The following is a 21,532-nucleotide window of genomic DNA, read 5'->3' as shown; positions in this document are numbered from 1 at the left end:
GGTATGTGCCTGTAGGTGGCAATCAGGAATACGAAGCAGCAGTCCTGGGGCTTAGAAACATACTGCTGGGCACTACCAGTCATTCCTTTTCTGCAGATTTTTATGGCATACAAAGGGAATGTTACTTGGATTCCCTCTCAAAGTGTGGCCACGCACCTCCCTGAGAAATTGTAACTGGACTTTAACCAATGTGCCAAGGCCAAAACAGCATCCAGCATCTGAAATACAGGCATTTCCCCAAATCATCCAAATACTGTTGTATTTCTTTGTTGAGACAAAAGGGTTTTTTTCGTGCTATGGATTTTACTGGTTTTTAATGCTAGTGGCATAGGATCAGATTTGGCTTTTGCTCCCAGACTTGTAGTTTGTTCCTGGGAATCAGCAAGGCTCAGAGCATGAGCGGTGAGGACACTACTGCAGGATGTTGCTCGAGCAGGTTTCAGAGCAAACACCCAGGGTGACCTCAGGGCTCTCGTGCAACTCACAGGTCGGAGGCTGTCCCAGGTGTTCCTGGGGATTGAGCCACCATGCATGGGGCCAGAGACCCTGGCATCAGCCTGGCCAAGCCAACCAACTTCATCAAAACCTCCACCTTCTCCAGCCCTACCTGAATTTGGCCTGGAATTATTCATTAACCAGCTGACAGCTTTGTCTCCGAGGCCAGGGGCAGCATGCTGGAAATTTGCAACTTGCCTGTAATGAGTTTGGCAAACGAGGTAATTGCGTGCCCATCCTGCAGGTTCCATTCATCTGTGCCTGTCCACGGCAGGCTGATCCTGCCTCTGTCCTTCGATGTGGCCTCATGCCAGCACCATCCATCTCTCGCTGTCCTGCAGGCTGCAGAGGCCAGGTTTTTAATGCATGAGGCCCGAAGAGATTCAAAAGGTGCCTGGCGGAGGGAGCGGAGCCACTGCTCTGAGCATCCTGAAGGATGAGTGAACATTACCAGCCCCATAAATGACTGTCTGTCCGAGGTCAAAGGATGGAGAGGCATGGGATCACCATGACAGACACGGAGAGAGAGGGGAAAAAATCATTAACATGATATAAATTTAATCCTAAAATATTCTTTGTCTCTTAAATAAGGACCTGGGAAGGTAGTCTCTGCCACCCTGAGGGCAGAGCTTGGCAGGGTTCAGGTTTGTTCTTCTGCAGGAAGACCCGAATGGCAGAAAGATGGAGGTGGCCAGAACACACAATTCTTCATTAAATCCTGATGAATTAATGAGTTACTGAAACCATTCATATAGGTCAGCCTGGAAATGCTATTTGGACAGGCAAGGATGTGCTTTCAAAGTGCTTGCATTTAAATTTCTTTTTTTTTTTTTTTGCATCTGGGATTTGTGATCAGACTTTTATTGTCATAAACAGATTCTTTTTGTTTTTATTTTTTAATCTATTCCCCTTGGCTTCTACTCATACCAGCAAGACAGCATGCATATTGACCAAAGTTTTACTTTGAACATCAAGATTTCAGGAACTTCTGCAGTGGGGGTGTACCAACAAGAAATCAACTTTAAAATGAAAAAAATAAAAATAAAGAAAAAATAAAACAGAAGTTGAAAGAAAAAAATCCAGGTGGTAGGGATTAACCTGATTTCACCTGAACTTTCCCCACATTGAGAATATTCTTCAAAAGTCAAACACAGAGCCCTATTTCATATTCTCTACAATAACCTTTAGAGTTCAAAACGTTCATCTGTTCACCCTCCCCCCCACATCCCCTCGCAGTGGCGTTTGCAAATGACACAAACATTTGACTGTGATCTGTGCTCTCCCTAATGCAGCCCAGCCTGTGCCCGCGCCTTGTAACAATTTTCTCTGGAGCAAGTTCAAGCGCAATTTGCTCATGCTGGTATCTATCTGTCATCGGATGTGTCAGCCGAATCTCTCTCAGCTCGGGCGGAGAGAAAGGAGACAAAAGGTCACCTTCCACATACGGTGTGTTCTCCAGGAGGCAGGAAGGAGAAGGGGGGAAACTGAGTTTTCATCTACCTGACAGGAATCATATTTTTTTTCCCCTTTCCCTTTGCATTTCATCCCACACTCACAGCACAGTTCAGCGCCTCTGAGAACAGATGGAGATATTTGGAGGAGATGAAAATGAACCAGAGCCATCGGAAAGCCAGGAGGTTGGTGTGAATGGTGGCCCGAAAGGTTGCGATGCGTTTCCTTAGAGGAAGGATGGCTCATCAGCCTTTGAACCCTGACAGCACTGTGGCTCCCCGCAGCACGCCGTGTCCTGGAGCTCTGTCTGGTTGGCACAGCCGAGGTGCTTCCAGGAGCCATGGGTTCGTGCCCCAGCTGAAGTCACTCCGTGCCGCCTGGGAGCTTGTCCTCCCAGGGGAGATGCAAGCAAGGAAGATGACTTCAAGAGCAGCTCTGCACTGAAAAGAGGTTAATGAACAGCAACACCTCCCTACGCCTTGCACACACTCATAACTACGTCCCATTATTCTGCCCAGTGCATGCAAGCACTCGGGGATCTGTCAGCCCGTCCCAAGCTGGCACTGCATCCACTGAGCGTGCCAAGAGATGTGCTCCCTGGGGAGAGGAGGACTTCATGGCCAAGGCCTTGACCTGTGGTAGACACTTAGCTCAGGTACAGCAGCTTTTGGGGAGCCTAAGCTCTCAAAAAGAGCAACTGGATTTCCAAAGCACTTCAAAATTCCAATCCCACCAAGGACCAACGCTGACATTTGGTGTGGGCTTGTTGTGCTCCAAGAAAGCCATGGTCCAAGGCCCATCCCAGCTCATCCTGGTGGTTAGCCAGATCCAGCTGCTTCAGAAGAGGTTTGGGCTGGAAAACATAACACTGGGAAACATGGTATGTGGTGCTGTGCCACCACTGCCTGCACAGCACCCAGCCTCTGTCCCATCACACACAGGACTGAAATGCTCTGGCTTGGGTGTGAGACAGGAAAGGGGCTGGAGGGAGGAGAGATGCCAGAGCACCCAACCTCTGTTGAAAAAAAAATCCTATCATTACTGTGGATAGAACTGGAAGGATTTGGGGTTCCTTAAATCCTTGAAGTTAATTTTCTTAGCATTTCTGTATCTGACACCAGCCGAAAAGAATTCTGGGGGGGGAAAAATATGAATGGTACTTTTAGTGTTCTGTGAGAGGAGACGTATGATCTCCAGCAGTCAGTCAGCGAGAACTGAAGACTTACAGAAGGGCAAGGAATAGAAGAGCCTGGAGATTTATTTCCCATTAGAGAGTGGCAGATGGGGAGGAAGGGGGCACGGAGAATAAATTGATGTGGAACCAGAGCCAAACCGAGAAAAGGCAAAAATCAAACCAAGACAGGCTGAAAGTTTTCCAGTCAAGTGTTCCCCCGCCACCCCCAAAGAAAAGAGGAGCTTTCTACAAAATGGCATGTTTCAGGGACAGCCCCCCCTTTTCACAAAATTGTTATTATTTTTCAGTTTGCATGGAGTAACCAGCCCAAAACTGATTAACACCACCAGAAAAAGAAGCCAGGTTGCAGCAGACTTATTTCCATTGAAAATGTGGTTGAAAGCAAAGCCTCATGTGCAACTCTTCCATCAATAAAATCTAATATTCCAACCATTCTTAAGGTTGAAGTGAAAAAGAGATTTAAGGAAAAACATTCTCAGGGAAAGCCAGTTAGGTGCTATTGACAGCAAATCTGCAGAAACTTTTACCAATCTGGCTGCTGTTGTTACCTGTCAATCTCCCAGAGTCACCACATGAAGGATAACACTGTCTTCAAAAACAGCCAGCTGCATATGACAGACAGGCTTCTACATCAGAAGATGCTTTTTTTTTTCTTCCCCCCCCAGCCATATCTCCTTAACTAATAAAAGGTTTTGCCTCTCCCCACAAGCCTTGTCTTACTGTAACAGCCCTCACTAGCTACCCACATCCAAAATAACCCGTCCTGTTTAGGAGCATGGCAGAGGACTGTGACACATTGAGCAGGTGAACCAGGCGTGCAGAGGAATGCCTCTCAGCAGGGCCGTGCACAGAAGAGGAAGATTTCCTTTAACAGGAGGGCAGGCTGATGGGGCAGACCCACCCCACTCCCAGGTTTATTCTGCTGTGCCCCAGACTGCGCTCCCCAAGCATCTCATCCTTATTTATTACATCCCTGATAATCCTTGTTGCCCCATGAGGTCTTTTAGGAGTCACTAAAATAGGAGAATACAGGCAAACACCCACACAACTGAAATTTAGTAACGTGAACTGGAGGAAGAGAACTTTTTTTTTTTTTAATTATTATTTTACATGGCAGCTGTTACCAGCACACCCAGCAACAGGTGCAAAGTGGACATTTTGCAGCACGTGTCAGTGTGCAGAGACCCGGCCACTGGTTTTTAGCAGCAGCAGGAGCTATGATGAGGCTGATTTGTAACAACCAGCTTAGGGTAATGAGGTCATGAAACCACCAATCTACCATTTTACTGTGCAGCCAAACTATGCCCCTTTTAGTCCTTCACGCATGCATCTTGTAAATGTAAACTTTTCACGCTAAAAGAGAGAAGATTATCCTTGCGCTTTAGCAAGAGGAATGATTCAGATAGCCCCAGGCAACAAAGAGCTGAGCTGATAAAGAACAATGGTGTTTGACTGCCTTTGGAAAAGTATTTGCCGTTTTTTTTTCACGTGTAACATTGGTTTAAGCTACGAAAGACACAGAGGTTAATTGCAGTTCACCAAGAAGGTGTTACCGTGTTATTTCTTTTCAGCATGCCTTCCTCTCGTTTTCCAGGGGTATAGGGGCCAACTGAGAGATGAACTGGCTGCGGAAGCCTCGATCCATCATCTTTAAGGAAAAAAAGGAAACGAAAAGTTCACAAAAAGGAAGTGAAACACCATAGGGTGAAATCCTGGCATGAGCCAATCGTGGAAAAACACCTGCTGGTTTCCATAGGTTCGTATAGGATTCCCCTTTCAGTACTCAAACATCCAGACAGGCCCAGAAAACTTTATCAGGAGGGATTATGTTCACACCACCATGCTAATAGATCGGGTAAGGCCACAGGTCCTGACAACAGCACAGCACTGACATGGAAGGGGCTGCAGCCTTCTGATCTTCTCTGCTAGCTACAAGAGCAGGTAAAGGGCCTTTTCATCTCCTGCTTAAGCAGGATTTCTGACATTTCTTTCAGAAAGAGGAAAGCATCATAAAAGAACCCTGTCTCATGATGATGGCATTTTTTAATGAGTGCTTCTAAACAAACTGATGAGATAGGAGAGAGAGAGAGAGTGATCTCTTGTACCCTGCCCATGAGAGCTTACCTTTACTTCCCTCTGTCACAGCCTCCACAAGCTGCTGCAATGTCCGGGGAGCAAACCTCATCCATGACCATGACAAATCAGCCCTGGGGTGCAACAAGACAAACTGGCCTCCTGCTTAGCATGGTGGCTGGCCCCCAGTGCTCCCTTCCAGCTCCGTAAATCAGCCAGCCCCAGCAGCAGCCTGCCCCAACCCCTCCAACACTCACCGCCCTGCCCTCCTCTTCCAAAGCCATTTATCCAGAGAGGGTAAAGAGGGGGCCCAGCACAGCAATGAGTAATGCCCAGCTGATCCCCAGAGGGGAAGGCAAATCACCTCCCAGGGAAACAGAGCCCTGAAACAGCGCCCACGCACCAGAGACCCGTGGCAGTGCCAAAGGGATTAACCCAAGCACAAGAAAATTTAGTGTGACTCACGTCCTAACCTTTCTGGGTGTTAAATGCTGAAGTCATCGGTTGGTTTTCATCATCGTGACCAGGCAAAACTTACCTTGACTTTCCCTGAGTAGTCATCTCCTATTTGGTGTTTGGGCACAAAAACGTGTGGTCCTCACTGCGATGACTGCTGTTTTCCTGGTTTCAGGTGGGATATGGCCCCAACTTCTGCATACACCTTCAGCAGAAACCATTCTGCAATTCCAGCCCAGAAAGCAGGTTCTGAGTGTAGCAAACAAGCAATAGGGCAAAGCTTAATAAATGGAAAATACAGCACACATGAGATGTTTGCAACTCAAAACAATATGAATGAAGTAGAGTATACATCTATTAAAATCAAGAATACTTCAATTTTTCCCTCCTCAAATGTATGTGTTTTAATTATGTATTTTTAGCGCTTTATGCTTCCAACATTACCAGATAATTTGTAAGTTCCAATACCTTTACGTACTTTTTAAGTCACATTTGATCTTTTACTGACAATTAATATCACATTCAGTTAGTATTCTCACATTCACCAAATACATATAAAATTTTTCATTGTTGCAAAAAATGTTCTTTTAATGGTCTCTGAAGTTCTGCTGCAGGCAATGCTTTGCAGGTGTACATGGGAGCTGGGAAACCATTACAAAGAGCAGAACTGCCAGTGCTCTTCCCCTTTGGAAGAAAGGAGGACTCCAGCACTCCATCTGCTGTATGACTTGTCTTCTTTAGGAGGAAGGATGTTGCATGAAAATAGCTGGTTAGTGAGTTAAACTGTATTATGAGTTTTGTCCATATGAATTTTGTTAGGTTGTCCCTCTGTAAGGAAAACTCAAAACCTCATGGCCAGTGTGCAGCAGCACTGCAGGAGCTCCCTCCAGCACCCAGCCCTAGGGGTAACTTCTCTCTTGGAGAAGTTCACATGCTTTTTGTGACAGGCAGTGTCCCCTGACGTGCTCCTGCATAAAAAGAATGTGGAGGCTGATGTGAACCTTCTTGCTCTTTCCCTGCAGGTTCACCCTTCTGTAAGGACTGGTTTCTAGGACTTTTACACATTTAAGGGTGTGAGCAGAGTGTCTCTGTGGCGTAATTTTCCAAAGCAGAACTGCAAAAGCTAGCTGAGGCTGAGCTGCAGAAGGAATTCAGGTTTGAGCATGCCAGCAAGGCGCAGAAGTATACCAGAACAGGAGCTACACCCAGAAGTGACCCAGGGCTTTCTGTACATTAAAGGAAAAAAAAAAAAAAAAAAGAGAGAGAGAGAGAGAGAAAAAGGTGGGGGTCATGGGGTAAAATATCACAAGAAAGGACAGTATTTTAGCCATATAAATGACAAAAATAGTGTAAGTAAATAGTTTCCAGTTTAGCAGCTTCTGAGCTATCAGTACTTACTGGTATAGAGGGAGCCTAGTATGCAGCTTTATTTTCAGGGTGCGGTGCCATCAGAGCCCATTATGCAGCTTTCAAATTCTTATTTAAGAAAAGAGGCCAGACTGAGCTCAAACAGTTCCTTTATGAAATGCAGCTTAATGCACATTTGACTAAATATCCCAGCTCACTGCCAGTCAGCAGCTTCAGAGATGTTTCTGAGAAAGGGTCTTCAATCATCCTTTGCTTCAATCTTCCTTACTCGAGGAAGGAAGGCAAAGAAATGAGATTGAAGGGTCTTCACAAAGGCAAAATTACAGGGTCTTGCCATGGAAGAGCGGTAACTAGCAAGTCAAGATACCCACACTAGACAACGTGTCTGATAGTTTTGCTGCTGGACTGCATCTTACCTTAATGGAAGCAAGGTGAGTTGTCATCTGTAGGTGAGATGAATAGAAAGGTGAAGCCATGTGTGCTGCAGAGATGAATGTTTCACATCAAAAGTTCATTTCAAGCACAGGTTAGTACTGGCTGGAGGGTGATGTAGTGGCAAAATCCTTTACTTGTCCTAATTTTATGGCTAGATCCGTGTAAGAATGAGGACCATTTTGAGAAGCACCGCCACAAATAGGTTTATTTTTGGTGTGTTTTTTTTTTTTCTTGAGGCTTAAATCTTGACATATTCAATCAATTCTACTGTTCCTGTTGCATTGTGGATTAGTTAATTGCAGAAGCAAAAATGTGTGCCTGATTTATTATGTATAGAGCTTTGGAAAATTACAAAAAGCAGAAACCTAGACAAGCCATCCAACTCCTCACTAATGGCCTTTAGCAACAAGGAAATGAGACTAACTGTAGTAAAAATGCAAATAAAAAACAACACATGAATTCAGACCTCTGACTTCATTACAGAATCATGAAGAAATACTTGAATTCAGGCAGCCAGAAGTTTAAAACCAAAACAGGAGAACAAAGCCCAGTCTTTCACATCTGTAGCCCTATCAGCAAGGAAATCTTGTCAAATTCCTAACCACTTACATGGCCATTTATACCTCCCATCACCCTGTTCGGGCTCCAGTAGCCTCTGACAATGGTTTAGAGTGCGAGTCTCTAGAAACTAGAGGTTAGTCTTGCTTGGGAGACAGGAGGATCTTCTCCTGAGCTTTCTTCCGTGATGAGAGCATGTAATTGTCAAGACCTATTGAAACTGAACAAAATTTAAACTGGAATTTTTGACCAAATTTATTCTGGATAAAACATAATTTCAAGAGTTTGACTGTGCTGCGAGCTGGTTTTGAGGACTCCATTAGAGAGCCATCAGCTCACAACAACTCATGGCTTTTAGAGACTGAACCAGTGACACAGGAGAGGTCTAAACGCAGCTACCTAACGTCAAAGCCCCTTCGTGGTGGTGAAGCATCTGACAGCGCAGTAAGCCTAAATTTATTGCTGGGAAAATGGAGCTCAAACATAAACACAGCTTTCGCTCACTGCATGGGCACGTGTGAGTGTATGAATCAAAATTTCTACACTGCTCTTTGCCAATTAATGCCTCCAGATAAAGCACACTAGGTAGCGACTTAAAATTTCACAGATTTTGTGTGCTCTCCTGCCCTGATAGACTTCTTAGCACTTTACTACTGTTTCAGATGTCCAAATATTTGCCTCGATAAATAGATTTAGAATAGTTTGAATAAGCTGCACTTTCCCATACGAAGCTGGGTGAGTCACATCAGAAAAAATATATCTTGGAAGAGATCTACAGCACAACTACAGACAGGAAAATGAAAGCAGCAGTTGGCACTGACTTGTTCAGCAAGGGTAGAAACGGCCAATCTATACAAAATGTGAGTAGCCTATGGATTCAAAGAAAACTTGCCAAATGATGCATTTGCACAAGCTTCATTTTTATGAAAACAGTTTGTGTCATAAAATAATTAAATGTGGGATTTTATTTTATTTTTTAAATATGAAATTTGTACTTATATACATATAGGGGAAACCTGCCATGCTGAAAACGCCCCTGGAAACATGACAAATATCTGAGATGCATCAAAACCACTCTTCCATTACTCTGCTCCTACCACAAGGAAGCAAAGGACCAAAGTAGCACATGCACCACAAAAGAGGGCTGAGTTATAATTTTGCACCTCTTGAGACACAAGTGAGAGCCCTCGTATACTTTGGAAATCCAAGTGGAGATCTAGCAGGTTACAGAGATCAATTGCATGCACAGAATTAGGGAAGCAAAAGTGATATTCCTACCATTAAATATAGGTTGGAGACTTAATAAGGCACAAAGTGAGGGAAATGAGAAGCTTTTAAATTGAAGTTATTATGCGCTGTAACAACTGCCAGAAATTATATGCTAATGTCATTCTCCTGCTTTTATTCCTCTTCAGTTCAGCAACAACCCACTCCTCAAAATCTCTTCCTACATCTGCAACTGCTACTGTCTCACAGATTTTTCACCACTCTCTTTTGACAGAGACTGTCCCCCATCAAAATGCAACAGCCTCCACTAAAGCACTCCAGACCCAACAACTTCACCATGGATCCAGCAACCTCTCCTGCTGCAATATCACAGCATTAATCTCCCTGGGACTTCTCCATGCCCGTGCCTCAGTGTGGATCATAACCTGAGATTTCTTTCCTTTCAGAGGTAAACCTGATGCTAGAAGGACCCAATGAGGGATTCAGGCTTTCTTAACCTTGCCTTTAATTTCTATATACAAGAAGTAATAAAAGTCAATTAACATTATCGCCTTTTCCCTCCTTTCCTGATTTGCTTTGCTTAAAAGTAAACAGTCTGACATTTGCTGAGCAGAAACTTGCAGCATGACAACTTCCATCAGAGTCCTGCCTCCAGGAACACAAAGAAGAATAAAAGAAAGAAACTTCCTTTCCTCCTGGTTTTTAGATTCTGGCTCCACATTACGTGCGCATTGCCCAGTCTACCTTGTTACACGCACCCCTATGCCTCCATTGAAACAGAAATTATTTTCAGTGTTTTCCCATCTACGTGGGGACTCCAAGCCTGCGCTCTTCCTTGTGCTCCATCCAAGGGACAGTTTGATGAGCAGCCGAGGATGGGAGGCTGCTGTGGGATCCTCCAGCAGCTCCGACCCCGGTGGGCAGCCCCTGTGTTGTCCCCAGGCACTGAGCAGCATGGCAGTGGTGCTACTGCACATACACCAGGGGGTGTTCAGATATTGCAGAATAAAAAGTGGACGTGGAACCAAAGTGAAGGATTGCATAAGGAACAGGAGTAGAAACTGGTCCGGTGGGGCTGTTAGAGCCTGGAAACTACTTAGAAAAAAAAATACTATAAAACTATCCTGCGTACAAGCACACTGTGCTCTCCTCAGCCACCACGTCCCAGATCCCCTCTGCAGCCAAAGGTAATTCTAGTTCTGCTCTCTCTATGAACAGCTGATGTTCTCCAGTCTCCATGGGCACAGGCATCCAAAATCAGACTGTGGTAGAGGTTCAATCGCATCAACAGTAATAAGCATAAAAATGGTGTTATATGAGGTGAAGAACCTGTGGAGAGAAAAAAAATACACAAATATTTACAGGGGAACGCAAGACAGAGGTGAAAAGCAGAAAGCCACAAGTTCTCAGGCAATTATGGGTGACTTTCCTGGCAATCACGACTTGCAAATCAAGTCCACCTCCTGCCCTGGTGGCTGATTGCCAGGAACAAGTTAATTAACCATCACTAACAAACGCACGTCTAGTCTAGACTTTAACAACTCCACTGATGCTGGCCCCACCGCCTCTTGGCAGCTTCCCCTGCCCAACCTCCTGCAATTGCCCAGGAGCCAAATTCATCCTTGGGGAAAGTCTTTTTCTTTAGCTTGCACCGGGGATGAGAGCAGCCCAGATAGTGTGCCCTGGCATTTTCCCCATATCCTAAAGGAAATCATCAAATCTTTCCTTTTTTTTTTCTCTCTCTTATTTTTTATTTTTTTTAACTTCCCCCATTATGATCAGTCTTTTCATCTTCTTCCAATCACCTTCACGCCAAAGGCTTTCGGACAGCATCTTTCCTCTTTCAGCTGATATTTGCAAGCATTTATTTTACGTGTTGCTCATTGAACTTTTTCCAGTTCATGTGTCTTATTTTAAAACCACTATTCGCAAAATAGCCTAATTCTCCAAACGGTGCTGAGCTGAGTGGAATAATTACCTTACTTGTTTTAGGCCTCTGCTGGAGTCCAAAATTATACACTTGGAAAATTATGATTGTTTTATCTTCTTATTTTTTTTAGTTTCAAAAGATGTGTGAAAGACAGGTTTTTATAAAGGACATAAAACCAGCCAAAACTATAATTACAACAGACAGAAAAGAATTCAGAGAAAAGATGATTTTATGATTAAGGCATTGGACTAGAAATTTAGAAATTTAAATTCCCTTTGTAGCTCTGCCAAAACCTCCCTCTATAACCTTTGCTGAGTGACTTAATCCCCTCGTGCCTCAAATAAATTTCTTTGGAACTTCCCTGTTTTATGATAGCTGCTGTGAAAACACATTCGTTCACATTTGTGAGATGTTCAAATACACCAATAATCAGAAAACCACAAGGACTGGGATGGTTACAGTCATCTGGTTGCATTTAATCATCTCTTGTCAAAAGCATATGCATCTTTAATCACGAGCACATGGGATACAGCAGCATCCCTCTTGAGAAACAAGTACTGTGCTAAAAGATAAAGCAAGAGCAAAGATTCCTGTTTCTAACAGAAAATATGTTGCAAAGCAGGGCAGAAAATTTCTAAATGTACATTTGAAGCTTAGCATCCCTGCATCACCTTCCCCCAAAACATAGAACAGCTTAGGTCTCTTACAACAGACCAGAAATACCAATTCACGTTGCACTGGAGGTATGCAAACTCGAGAGCAATTACAGCAGCTCCCAGACTTGCATCTTGATCCTGAGGAAAAATAAAAAAAAAAAAAGGAAAAAAACACAAAAGAAATGCTACTAAAGGTATGCAAGATGCTTTTCAAATGACCTTAAAAACAGGATGCCAAAAGTGGGGCATTAAATGCGTATGTTTCCAGGCTGTGATGAGGACACCAAACTTTCAGAGTGAATTCTATTTAAAACCCCTTAAACTGGGGAGCGACTGAAATGAGAACACGACTGAAATGAGAACACAACTGAAATGAGAACGCAGGACCACACCGGCAAAGGGACGGTGCCCAGGCGCTCCCCAGCCCGGGCACGGTGAGCACGTGGGGGAGTCATCTCCTCTCTTCCTCCTGGCGCACCAAGGGATGCTGCTATGTCAACCGATCCCCCCCGCCTTTTTTCATTGCTTTAATAAATTAAGGCGAGCAACAATAGAGATGAGAGAAAGCAGGACAATGTGGTAAATGTAGCAGAAAGAAATTTGAATTGTAATGAGGAGAGCTAATCAGGAAAAGAATGGACTATAGAAGAAGCACTAATGAGTTTCTAAATAAATTCAAAAGGTTAATATTGTTCTATCTAACAAATACGAGAAGAATCCTAATGTGAAATGAAAGGCCACACTCCAATGTCCCCGTGTTGCAGCCACATCCACCCACCCGCTGGCCACCGCAGCCTCCTGATCAGTCCTGGCCTCTTTTGCCTCTATACGTAAAGAACCCAAGCCGAAGCCCAACAGGTCAACGTTTGGACTCTCTTTGACTTGCTGGCTTTGCATCAAGGCTTTTGCAGCAGGTTTATGTTAGCATTAAGGAACCTGTACACAAAGTGTGGTTTGCAAACCACGAGGGCTGTGTCTGGGGACGGGGCCATCTTCAAGCACCTTTTTTAGCACGTGGATTGCCAGGGTGAGTAAAAGGCTGATATAGGTGCCCCAAGGAAAGGGCAAGTAAATACAAAAGCTTATAAAAATAGAAAGCTGGAAGAGTTTTTTTGTTTGTTTCATTTGTTTTGGTTTTTAATTTATGTGATGCCAGTAATCCAAAATATAAGCTAAGACTTTCTGTCTATATAATCAAAAGTGAAAATATTCAGAGTCCTTTATACATTGTATTACAAAACACGGTAAAAATTGTATGCCAGCCAAAATATGATATTTTTTAGGTGAGGAAAGCAGCCTCTTTCAAGAAAAATAAAATACAATCCAATTCCCAGCAAAGTAATAGACTCACAGGCTTTTCATAAGAATAGATCTGCTCAACTATTTTCTTGCTTGAAGGAAGGAAATCGTGCCATTATAATATTTTACCCTGAATATAAAAAACCTGCCGTGACATCATTCTTCAGGGAGAAATCCACGTATATTTGTGTACATGGCCGTCCATCTATCTTGTGAACCACAAACAGAACAGGGGGGAAGAGCTGAGGCAGGCAGCACATTCGTCTCCTCCTGCTCCCACGACGCCAGGGGATGAGTTAGGTGCAGTCCCACAGCCACATCACCTCATTAAGATCAAGCTGTCCCCTCAGGAACTCACCGATCTGCACACATCACTGAGGGCACGGTCACATGGATCCCTCCACTCCTATCGCTTACGGGAAATGAAGGAAATTAAGATACGTACTTTTTTTCTTTCGGGTCTGTGAATCATCCTACAGCTGGTGTAGCACTCCCACACCAGTGCTGACCAATCGATGGATTATTCATGGGAATTTGCAAAACACTGCTCAGCCACTTGCCTGCCATGAATAATTTTCATGACAGGTTAAATACGTCGGCCTTCCTCTCCTCTTTCTCCTCGCAGAGACAGTGGGCATCTGCCCCACTAGACGGACATCTAATAGAGGCTTTGGCACAGTTCAAGGCAAAGATTGAAAGGCAAAACCCTCAGACCCAAGAGACCAGAAGGGTGGGAAATACATGGAGACAGAGACTGGACAGCCAGGACATCAACTGTTTGCAAGCAACCCTTTGTAAGCCAGCAGGAGACGTGCGCTTACCCTCTCATCACTTACAGGGAGCTCCCCAGAGCTCCTCAATGTTTCCAGTCTAATCACGAGCGAAATAAAATGGAAAGTAGTGGAGCAACTCGCCCTCCTGAGCCCAGGGTGGAAGAGTCACCAGCTGGATGTTTCTGGCACTGCTCTGTAAATGGTTAAATGCAAAACTCTTCATGAAACAAGGGGCACTGCAATAAAATAGCTAACTGTGAATAAACAAGACAGTTGCACAGCTCATCATAACCCTAATGATCTTCTCTAAATCATGCAGCCCCATCACCTAGATCTATTGGCCACATTAGCAGACTGCTGAGTGCAGGAAATATGGAGAGGATCATTTTTAAATGGTTTTACGTGCCGCGCTCATTGGGAACCCTTTGAGATGGAGTCTAAAGCAGATGGTAAAACAGGAAAATTATTCACATTAATTCTTCAGCAACCTAAAATAAATTCAAAAATAAATGAAATAATGAAAGCCTCATTCAGTTATGGTTTTGTAGCAGTCATAAAAGCCCCAACAGGAAGAATCCAGAGCGGTTCCACTCTTCGCTACAAACCTGCTGCTAGTTAATTGGCTTCAAAGCCACAGGAACATTAATATCCCGTAAAAAAATATATGATCTTCTCCATTCTTTGGCTATCGTTCAATTGCCTAATGAAAGAACAAACAAGCTGAAATATCAAATAAACCTCGCTGTATACAGTGTGCACTGTATCCGTTTCAATTTTCCTTCACATACATTTCCTACAGAGCAACATCTTTTGCTTTGAGCTTCTCATCCACTCTGGAAATTGTTATGGTGAGAGATAATTACTGCTCCCCCATTTTACAGACAGGGAAACTGAGGCACTGCATTTACCCAGAGGGGGAACTGCAAAGTACACCCCACATCTAAGCCAACCCTAACACTGAGTTTTCCTGCTCATCTCGCAGGAGTGGCTCCACCAGGACCGGCTTTATCAAACCTTTAAAGTCCCCCCCAGAGCTGAACGAACTGTGGCCCCTGCCAAATAATTCAACAACTCCTTTGAAGTTGTCCCTCACCCAGATGAGCCAGAGGATCTGAGGAACATGTCATAAAGGAGCCCCACTCCCACAGCAGTGAGCTATGCAAAACCTTGCAGACAACCTTAAAAACAAGTAGCAAAAAAAACATTGCAGTATTGATAAGATGTTTCTATGTGACAGCAGTACAAAACTGTAAAACCACTGAAAACAACTGATACTAGAATACTAAAAATGTGAAAGTTCACTTTAAAAATCACTATCACCAAACTTATTTAATATTAAGCAAAGGTCCAAGCACAACACAGGCCAGACAGAAACCTCTCCACAGCTGACTATTATAGGAACATCATGCAAGCTGTTCTGCTATTTAATTTCTAACACAGAGTGATTTAAATCCATATCAGCAAGGCGATGTACCTCTCTTGCTCATTGTGGTCAAGGGCATTTACCAATATTTGCTAAATGGAAATCTGCAGTTCTTGTTCCTGACACAGCGTAGCCCCATTGCTTTCTGACTATTTTACTTGCTATTCATTTTTGGCCTGAGGAGTAAAACTTACCGAGGCTTACAACCTCTTGTAGCTCTCATCTGTATTCCTCTAAGTTCTGCCCATGGCACCTGACACTATTTTAATTTTATCCTCTTCTCTGTAATGCACTAAGGTGTGCAAAATGAGTTCAGCTCACACAGCGAGAGCTGCCATCAGCGGCGAGCTGCTTCTGTAGGGTTTTCCCCATCAGGTTAGTGCTGGGGTAAGCAGCCAGCTGTTTTGATGAATGAACATATGTGGATGCACACCAGCTGGATGGAGTGCACTGCCTCATTTCCCAGCGTCCAGCAACCATGAGACAACAGTTAACAACTCCAACACCATCCATCGACCAGACAGGGTCATCTCTGCAGCCCAGGCTTAGGGACAAGAGGCAACAGCAGCACCCTTGGCTGGGAGCAGGCTCTGGGAGCAGCTCCCTCACCTCCAACCTCTCCCAGTGCTCAAATGCTCATAAAATCCTTCATTCCTTTGTGGAGCATCCCCTGTGGCTGAGGCTGTCCTGTCCTGCTCCTGGAACAGTGGAGATGGGAGAAAGTTTCCCTGTGCTGCTTCTGTCTCCACTCAGCATCAGCTGAAAGCTTGGAGCCCTGGAAAATGCACAGCTTGGTAAAGGTCGTGCTCTGAATGCAGATTATTCATGGACGTGAATTTATCTGATGAATTACTCTGAACATATTCAGCTGGCTCTACTGAGCACGTATAGGATGCGCCTTTGCAGCTACCCTAAATACAAAGCAAGACATTAAATAAGGACAGTCACTTGCATGAAAGCATAATGTTTTATTTGCCCCAAACATGATAATTCTTTAATTTTCGCACTGTGTTCTAACTAGAAATACAACCCGAGCAAGATGCATTTACCTGTAGCTGATTACTAGGTAGCATGTTGCAACTGATACCCTAGGTTTTTAGACCCTGATTCAGTGCTTAAGTTCTCACCTAATTCTATCACATGGTAACTTTGAATTGCTTACAAACATTTATGACTATGGTGTGTTGGCAATCTCCTCATCCTGCTCGCTCTTTTTGCCTACTGGGTATATTCATTAACAGGTTTGTCATAAAATGCATCATTCCTTCTAAATAAATACCAAGAGGCAATGAAGAACAGTCTATTTCAGTCTCTGCCCCAACCTCTTTCTTTCTGGCCTTCAGTTCAGCGGATTCAGACAATAAAAGAAAAATAAAACAACTTTGAGTTCCCAAGGCTCCCTGCAAAATCAGGAGAGCTGGGGAAACGTGTGCCAGGTTGCAAAGCATCCTCTGAAGCCCATCACCTTGGCTCCATGCAAAGCCCACCAGGCTGAGCCCTAGGGGATACAGGTACACACAGGGACCCCTTTTCATTTAATGCAGCCTCTTTTCTTAATCTTCACTGGATCTGCTATTACTGCTATACAACTCTTCATTTTAAAAATGACAACTCTTTCATTTTCTCCCATGAAGGCAGGCTGAGGGAGTTAGGATTGTTCAGCCTGAAGAAGAGAAGGCTCCAGGGAGACCTTACAGTGGCTTTCCAAAACCTAAAGGGGGCCTGCAGGAAAGCTGGGGAGGGACTCTTTGTCAGGGAGTGCACTGACAGGACAGGGAGTAATGGCTTTTATGGCTTTTAAATTAAAAGAGGGGCAATTTAGTTTAGACATTAGACATACTTTACTCTGAGGGTGGTGGCACTGGCACAGGCTGCCCAGAGAAGCTGTGGATGCTCCACTCCCAGAGGTGTTCAAGGTCAGGTTGGATGGGGCTTTGAGCAGCCTTGTCTCCTGAAAGGTGTCCCTGCCAATAGCAGAGGGGTTGGAATTATATGATCTTTAAGGTCCCTTCCAATCCAAACTATACTGTGATTCTGTGATTAAAAAGGCTGTTTTCTGTATCTGTGATCTGTCAGAGTACAAGCTCCCATGTGGCAGGACCACAGGCATCATTTTCCATAGGATCTGGGAAGGTTAGAAACAATTTATTCTGCCTGTTGTAGGTATGTCTAGTCAGAGCTAATCTAATTACACAGGAATTATGGGAATCATCCCCAAGGAGGAAGGCACTAGGCCTTGGTCCAAGAGGAATAAACTCCGACTCACTCAAGCAAGAAGGCTCAAAGATACAGACCTGGGTCTGAAGCATGCAATTCCTATTCAGGGGTGCACTTGCATGTGGTTAATTATACTGACTTTGCTCAGTCAGGTAAATGGAATCACAGGCTTAAAGCTGAGTACACACTTCAATGCCTTTAGAGGCTGGGACAGTACAAACTTTTCAGCTTGGGTCCATCTTGGAAATTAGCAGCCTTGAGGAGCCATCTCTTCCTTTACAAATTATAAAAATGTCCAAAGGCTTTGAGCCATGTGTGGTGTTTTTTCCTCCTGTGGTGTTTTGCCATGACAAAAGAGAAAGAAAAGATGAAGAAAACTGGAAATCTATCTTAGAAACAAGCATAACTTTTCAAATCTCCTGAAAAGTTCAAGATCGTTGTTGTTTCAGGACAAATATTCAATTTAATTTTTATCTTATCCAAACTCCAAATCTCTTTTGTCATCGGTTATTTTCCAAGGCACTGAACAAGAGAGCCCTGCGCTCACATTTAAAAGGCACGGCAGCAGCGCGGAGCGCTTCTGCTCGCCTCCTGCAGAGATAAGCCCCAGCCAGACTGCAAGCAGCTTCCAGACTTTGGGGAGGTTCAAATCCAGAACAAGTCACGGTGAAATCCCCAAACTCTGAAAATAACAGCAGCATCTAAACAGTATAAGGGACTTGTATCTCACACTCTCTTCACCATCTCATCCTGTCGCCTACAAAACTGCTTCTCCATTTACTCCACAGACAGGGTAACCAACACAAGCAGGACTTAAGCCAGTCGCTTTTCTTGGCCACCAGTAGAAGTTTAATGCAAACTTCCCTTTGAAAAATGCACATCTATTAAATTGAAAGTGATCAGAAGAGTCACATAAGTTTTCTTGATTTAAAAAAGGACAGAAAGGTATATTTAAAGTTCAACTAAAATACTTAAAGTCAGACAAACTGTTTTAAAAAGATTGCAGAAAAATATTAACTTGTTCAAGTGAACAACAGTAATTAACTGGTTAGCAAAAGCATCCAGATTATCACACAATTTCCTGCAAGAAAAAATTGTTTCCCATACACTTTACCAATTCAAATACTGTCAACATACTTCATAATCCCTTATTGAAAGCACTTTTCCCATTCATAACTAAATTTTTTTCTGCCTTCAAAACTATTTGTTTTGTTTTCCCTGATGAGTATTCTGCATGTTAATTTTCCACTCATCTCCTGCATGGTCCAAGGACAAAATGGACTCAGTGAACTTCACAAATGAAAAGAAGAGAAAGAAAAGCATAACCCCATTCCTCCTTTATTAAGCCCAAAGCACAACCTACTCAGCTTCAACAGTTCCACTGCCAGTCCTTCCTAATGCAGGAGGCCTGTCCTTACGCAGACACCAAGTGTAGATCAAGGACCCTCAAACACTCCAGAGGACAGCCAGGACTTTGTGGCACAACCACATACCTCCAGCTTTCCATGGGGACCTCAGAATGACAAGCCGGGCAGATTTTTGGATGACATGGGACTTGGAACAAAACATCAGCTATGGCAGTGCAGGTAGGTCCACCAGGACTGTCAGGCTTAATACTCAGCAGGACATGTTATGCCAGCAAGTGTACATGTGGGAAATAAAAGATAAACCGAAAAGAAAAAACTGCTTCAGACAGCATCTTTATCCCACCAGCAGAAAATCAGCAGCTCAGCAATGGGCTCTGGTTTACTTGTGAGAGCTGGGCAGCCCGCACCCGGGGGGATTTAATAACAATACAGCGAGCAAGGCATAAGCACAGGCACCTCCAGCACAGGCACTTTCAGCTTTGCTTTAATATAGGGAAAGGGAAGGAGGAAGGAAACAAATGCAATAGGAAAGAGCGGAGCAGCAGAACAAGACGGCGGCACGGTGACAGGAAACAATTTATAACTTACTCAAGAGCCTTTTCCAAGTCATCTGTTCTGCTGCGCCAACAGCAGCGGAGGTTTGTTCAGCTATATTGTACACAGACACACAAGTACACACATATTCAAAGCTGTTTGTAACCACCTCTCTCATCCTGAGTTGCAGGATGGTTTCATCGAGCCTCATCTGCTCTGATTTGTTGCTGTGCTTAGTGCTGAACAGGAAAAAAACAGATTATTATGACCAGCTGAAAGGAGAAACGCAGAGTTCCATGCAAACTTCTCTATCAATAAAGGAATGTGAGCTGGGATCCATGACTTTTTGTGCAATATGCTGAAGTCAGAAATAATAATGCAGAAGAACATCGCTAAGATACTTTTCACCATCACCTGTTCTCTGCCAGCTTGTGAGGAAGAGGCTGGTGCTTCAACTCAATAACCCTGACCACCAGGGCTCCATCAAGGTGAACCCCAGTGCTGTCCTCCCTCGGGTCCTCATATAAACCCCAGCACTTCAACATGGGACTTGTTCGTTCGAGTGTCCCCTTGATCTCGTTAGGCACAGTGGTTTGGGTAGGGACAAGGAGACTCTCGGAAGCCTTGCAAAGCCTTCTAACCACATTTGGCATCCCTCAGCCTGTGCTTCGGGCTGCGTCACATCCTGCATCTGCAAACACATTTGCTGCTGCTCTCAGATCCTCCTGCAACCAGGGTTTGGCTGATGGCAGTGCCAGTCCCCGCCACTCCTCTGTGTTTGGAGCCATTTCCCACTCGGCCTATCATCTGGCTGTGCTTCACCCATACAGAAACCAAGGGAGCACCAAGCGAAGGAGAAAAACTCAAAGGAAAAAGTCTTCCCTTCCAGCGAAGCTGCGCAGGAATGACTTGTTAAATTTACACCCACAATACCACGGAATAATTACCCAGGCCTTCTGTTCGCACGGTAATTACAATGAAATGGTTTAAGGAGAAGGAGGAAAAGAGCAGATCGGTGCGGTTGGTTTTCTTGTCACCTCCCTTTTGTGCTCCTGCTCCTTTCCCTGCAGCCAGGGGACCTGCCCGTCTGGTGCCCCCCTTGGCCACAGCCCCGGGGACCTGCTCCAGCTCCACGGGCTGCCAGGACGGGCTGTGGGTGGCCCCGTGCCCCGTCCCTGACACTTGCACTGAGGCCACCTCCGCAGGTGCCACCACGCAGGCTGGGAAGATGCCTTCGGGTGTCCCAACAGCACTGTGGGCAGAGCCACCGCAGGCATGGGAGCCAGCAAGCTCCTGAAATGCCATCCACGCAGAGCCCGAGCAACCACCGCCGTTCCCATTTCTAATTAGATCCATCAGCAAAACACAACGTGAGGAAGAACCGTTTGACTCGAAGTGACAGAACGACTATTTATAGCCCACGTCAGCTCGCTACACGCACAGCACGAGCTGCCTCCGTGCTAGGGCTCCTTCCAGAGGCTGTGCCAGGAGGGAGGACATCTCCTCTTCCTCCCAGACAGCCCCAAACACCCAGGACAGACATCCACCGCTTTGTGGCCATCTCAGAAAAACGTAATGCATTCCTCAGACTCACATCTTTCTTCAGAGTAAACCCTCATTAGCTTTCTAGTCCCTGCCACTTGCAGGAGAGGAAGCCCTCGGTTCCCCAGATGGGTGGCGAAGTGCCACACCAGCTCAGCCGGGACTGAGGAGGTGGCACCTTCCCTCCCATCCTTGGTGTCAGACAGGGAGCTTCAAAGCCTGCAGTGACCACGCTGGGCTGCTCGCACACCTCGCTTCAAATGCCAATGCAAACTCCCAGCTTGAGGCATTAAAATTTAATTACTAGGGACAGCTGGATCCGGGCGAGGGTCTGACTCTGAGGACCTGGAGGAAAAAAAAACTTAATTCACCAGCAAGCTGTCCGGCGCTGAGGAGATGGACCCAAGCCAAATGTAATTCGTACGTCTTAGGGTCTCACAACAGACTTTGCTCAAGCAGGCTTGGCCGGCCAAGCAGCCAGATACAGGCTTGCAGCCTGCGGTGCAAACCCCTCGGGGACCCACATTGCCCA

At 44.8% G+C, this 21,532-nt stretch overlaps 1 long non-coding RNA gene across 2 annotated transcripts in view; it reads right to left on the bottom strand.

The window, feature by feature from the left end:
• Window positions 1–1,725: 1,725 nt before the first annotated feature.
• The window catches only part of LOC121079163, a 42,611-nt gene continuing 22,804 nt past the window's right edge, over window positions 1,726–21,532 (bottom strand). The window contains exons 1-5 of one of the 2 annotated variants that reach the window (XR_005824914.1): window positions 19,513–19,653; window positions 7,456–10,588; window positions 5,754–5,920; window positions 2,990–3,080; window positions 1,726–2,800 (exon numbers count right to left, since the gene is read on the bottom strand). This is a non-coding gene — a long non-coding RNA (uncharacterized LOC121079163). Of the gene's footprint in view, window positions 2,801–2,989; window positions 3,081–5,753; window positions 5,921–7,455; window positions 10,589–19,512; window positions 19,654–21,532 lie in introns of those variants that run through there. The other variant, XR_005824912.1, reaches the window with a different exon arrangement.

This window comes from Cygnus olor, chromosome 16 (genome assembly GCF_009769625.2).
Source record: "Cygnus olor isolate bCygOlo1 chromosome 16, bCygOlo1.pri.v2, whole genome shotgun sequence".
Classification (NCBI taxonomy): Eukaryota; Metazoa; Chordata; class Aves; order Anseriformes; family Anatidae; genus Cygnus; species Cygnus olor.
This window is presented reverse-complemented; position numbering and strand designations above follow the sequence as displayed.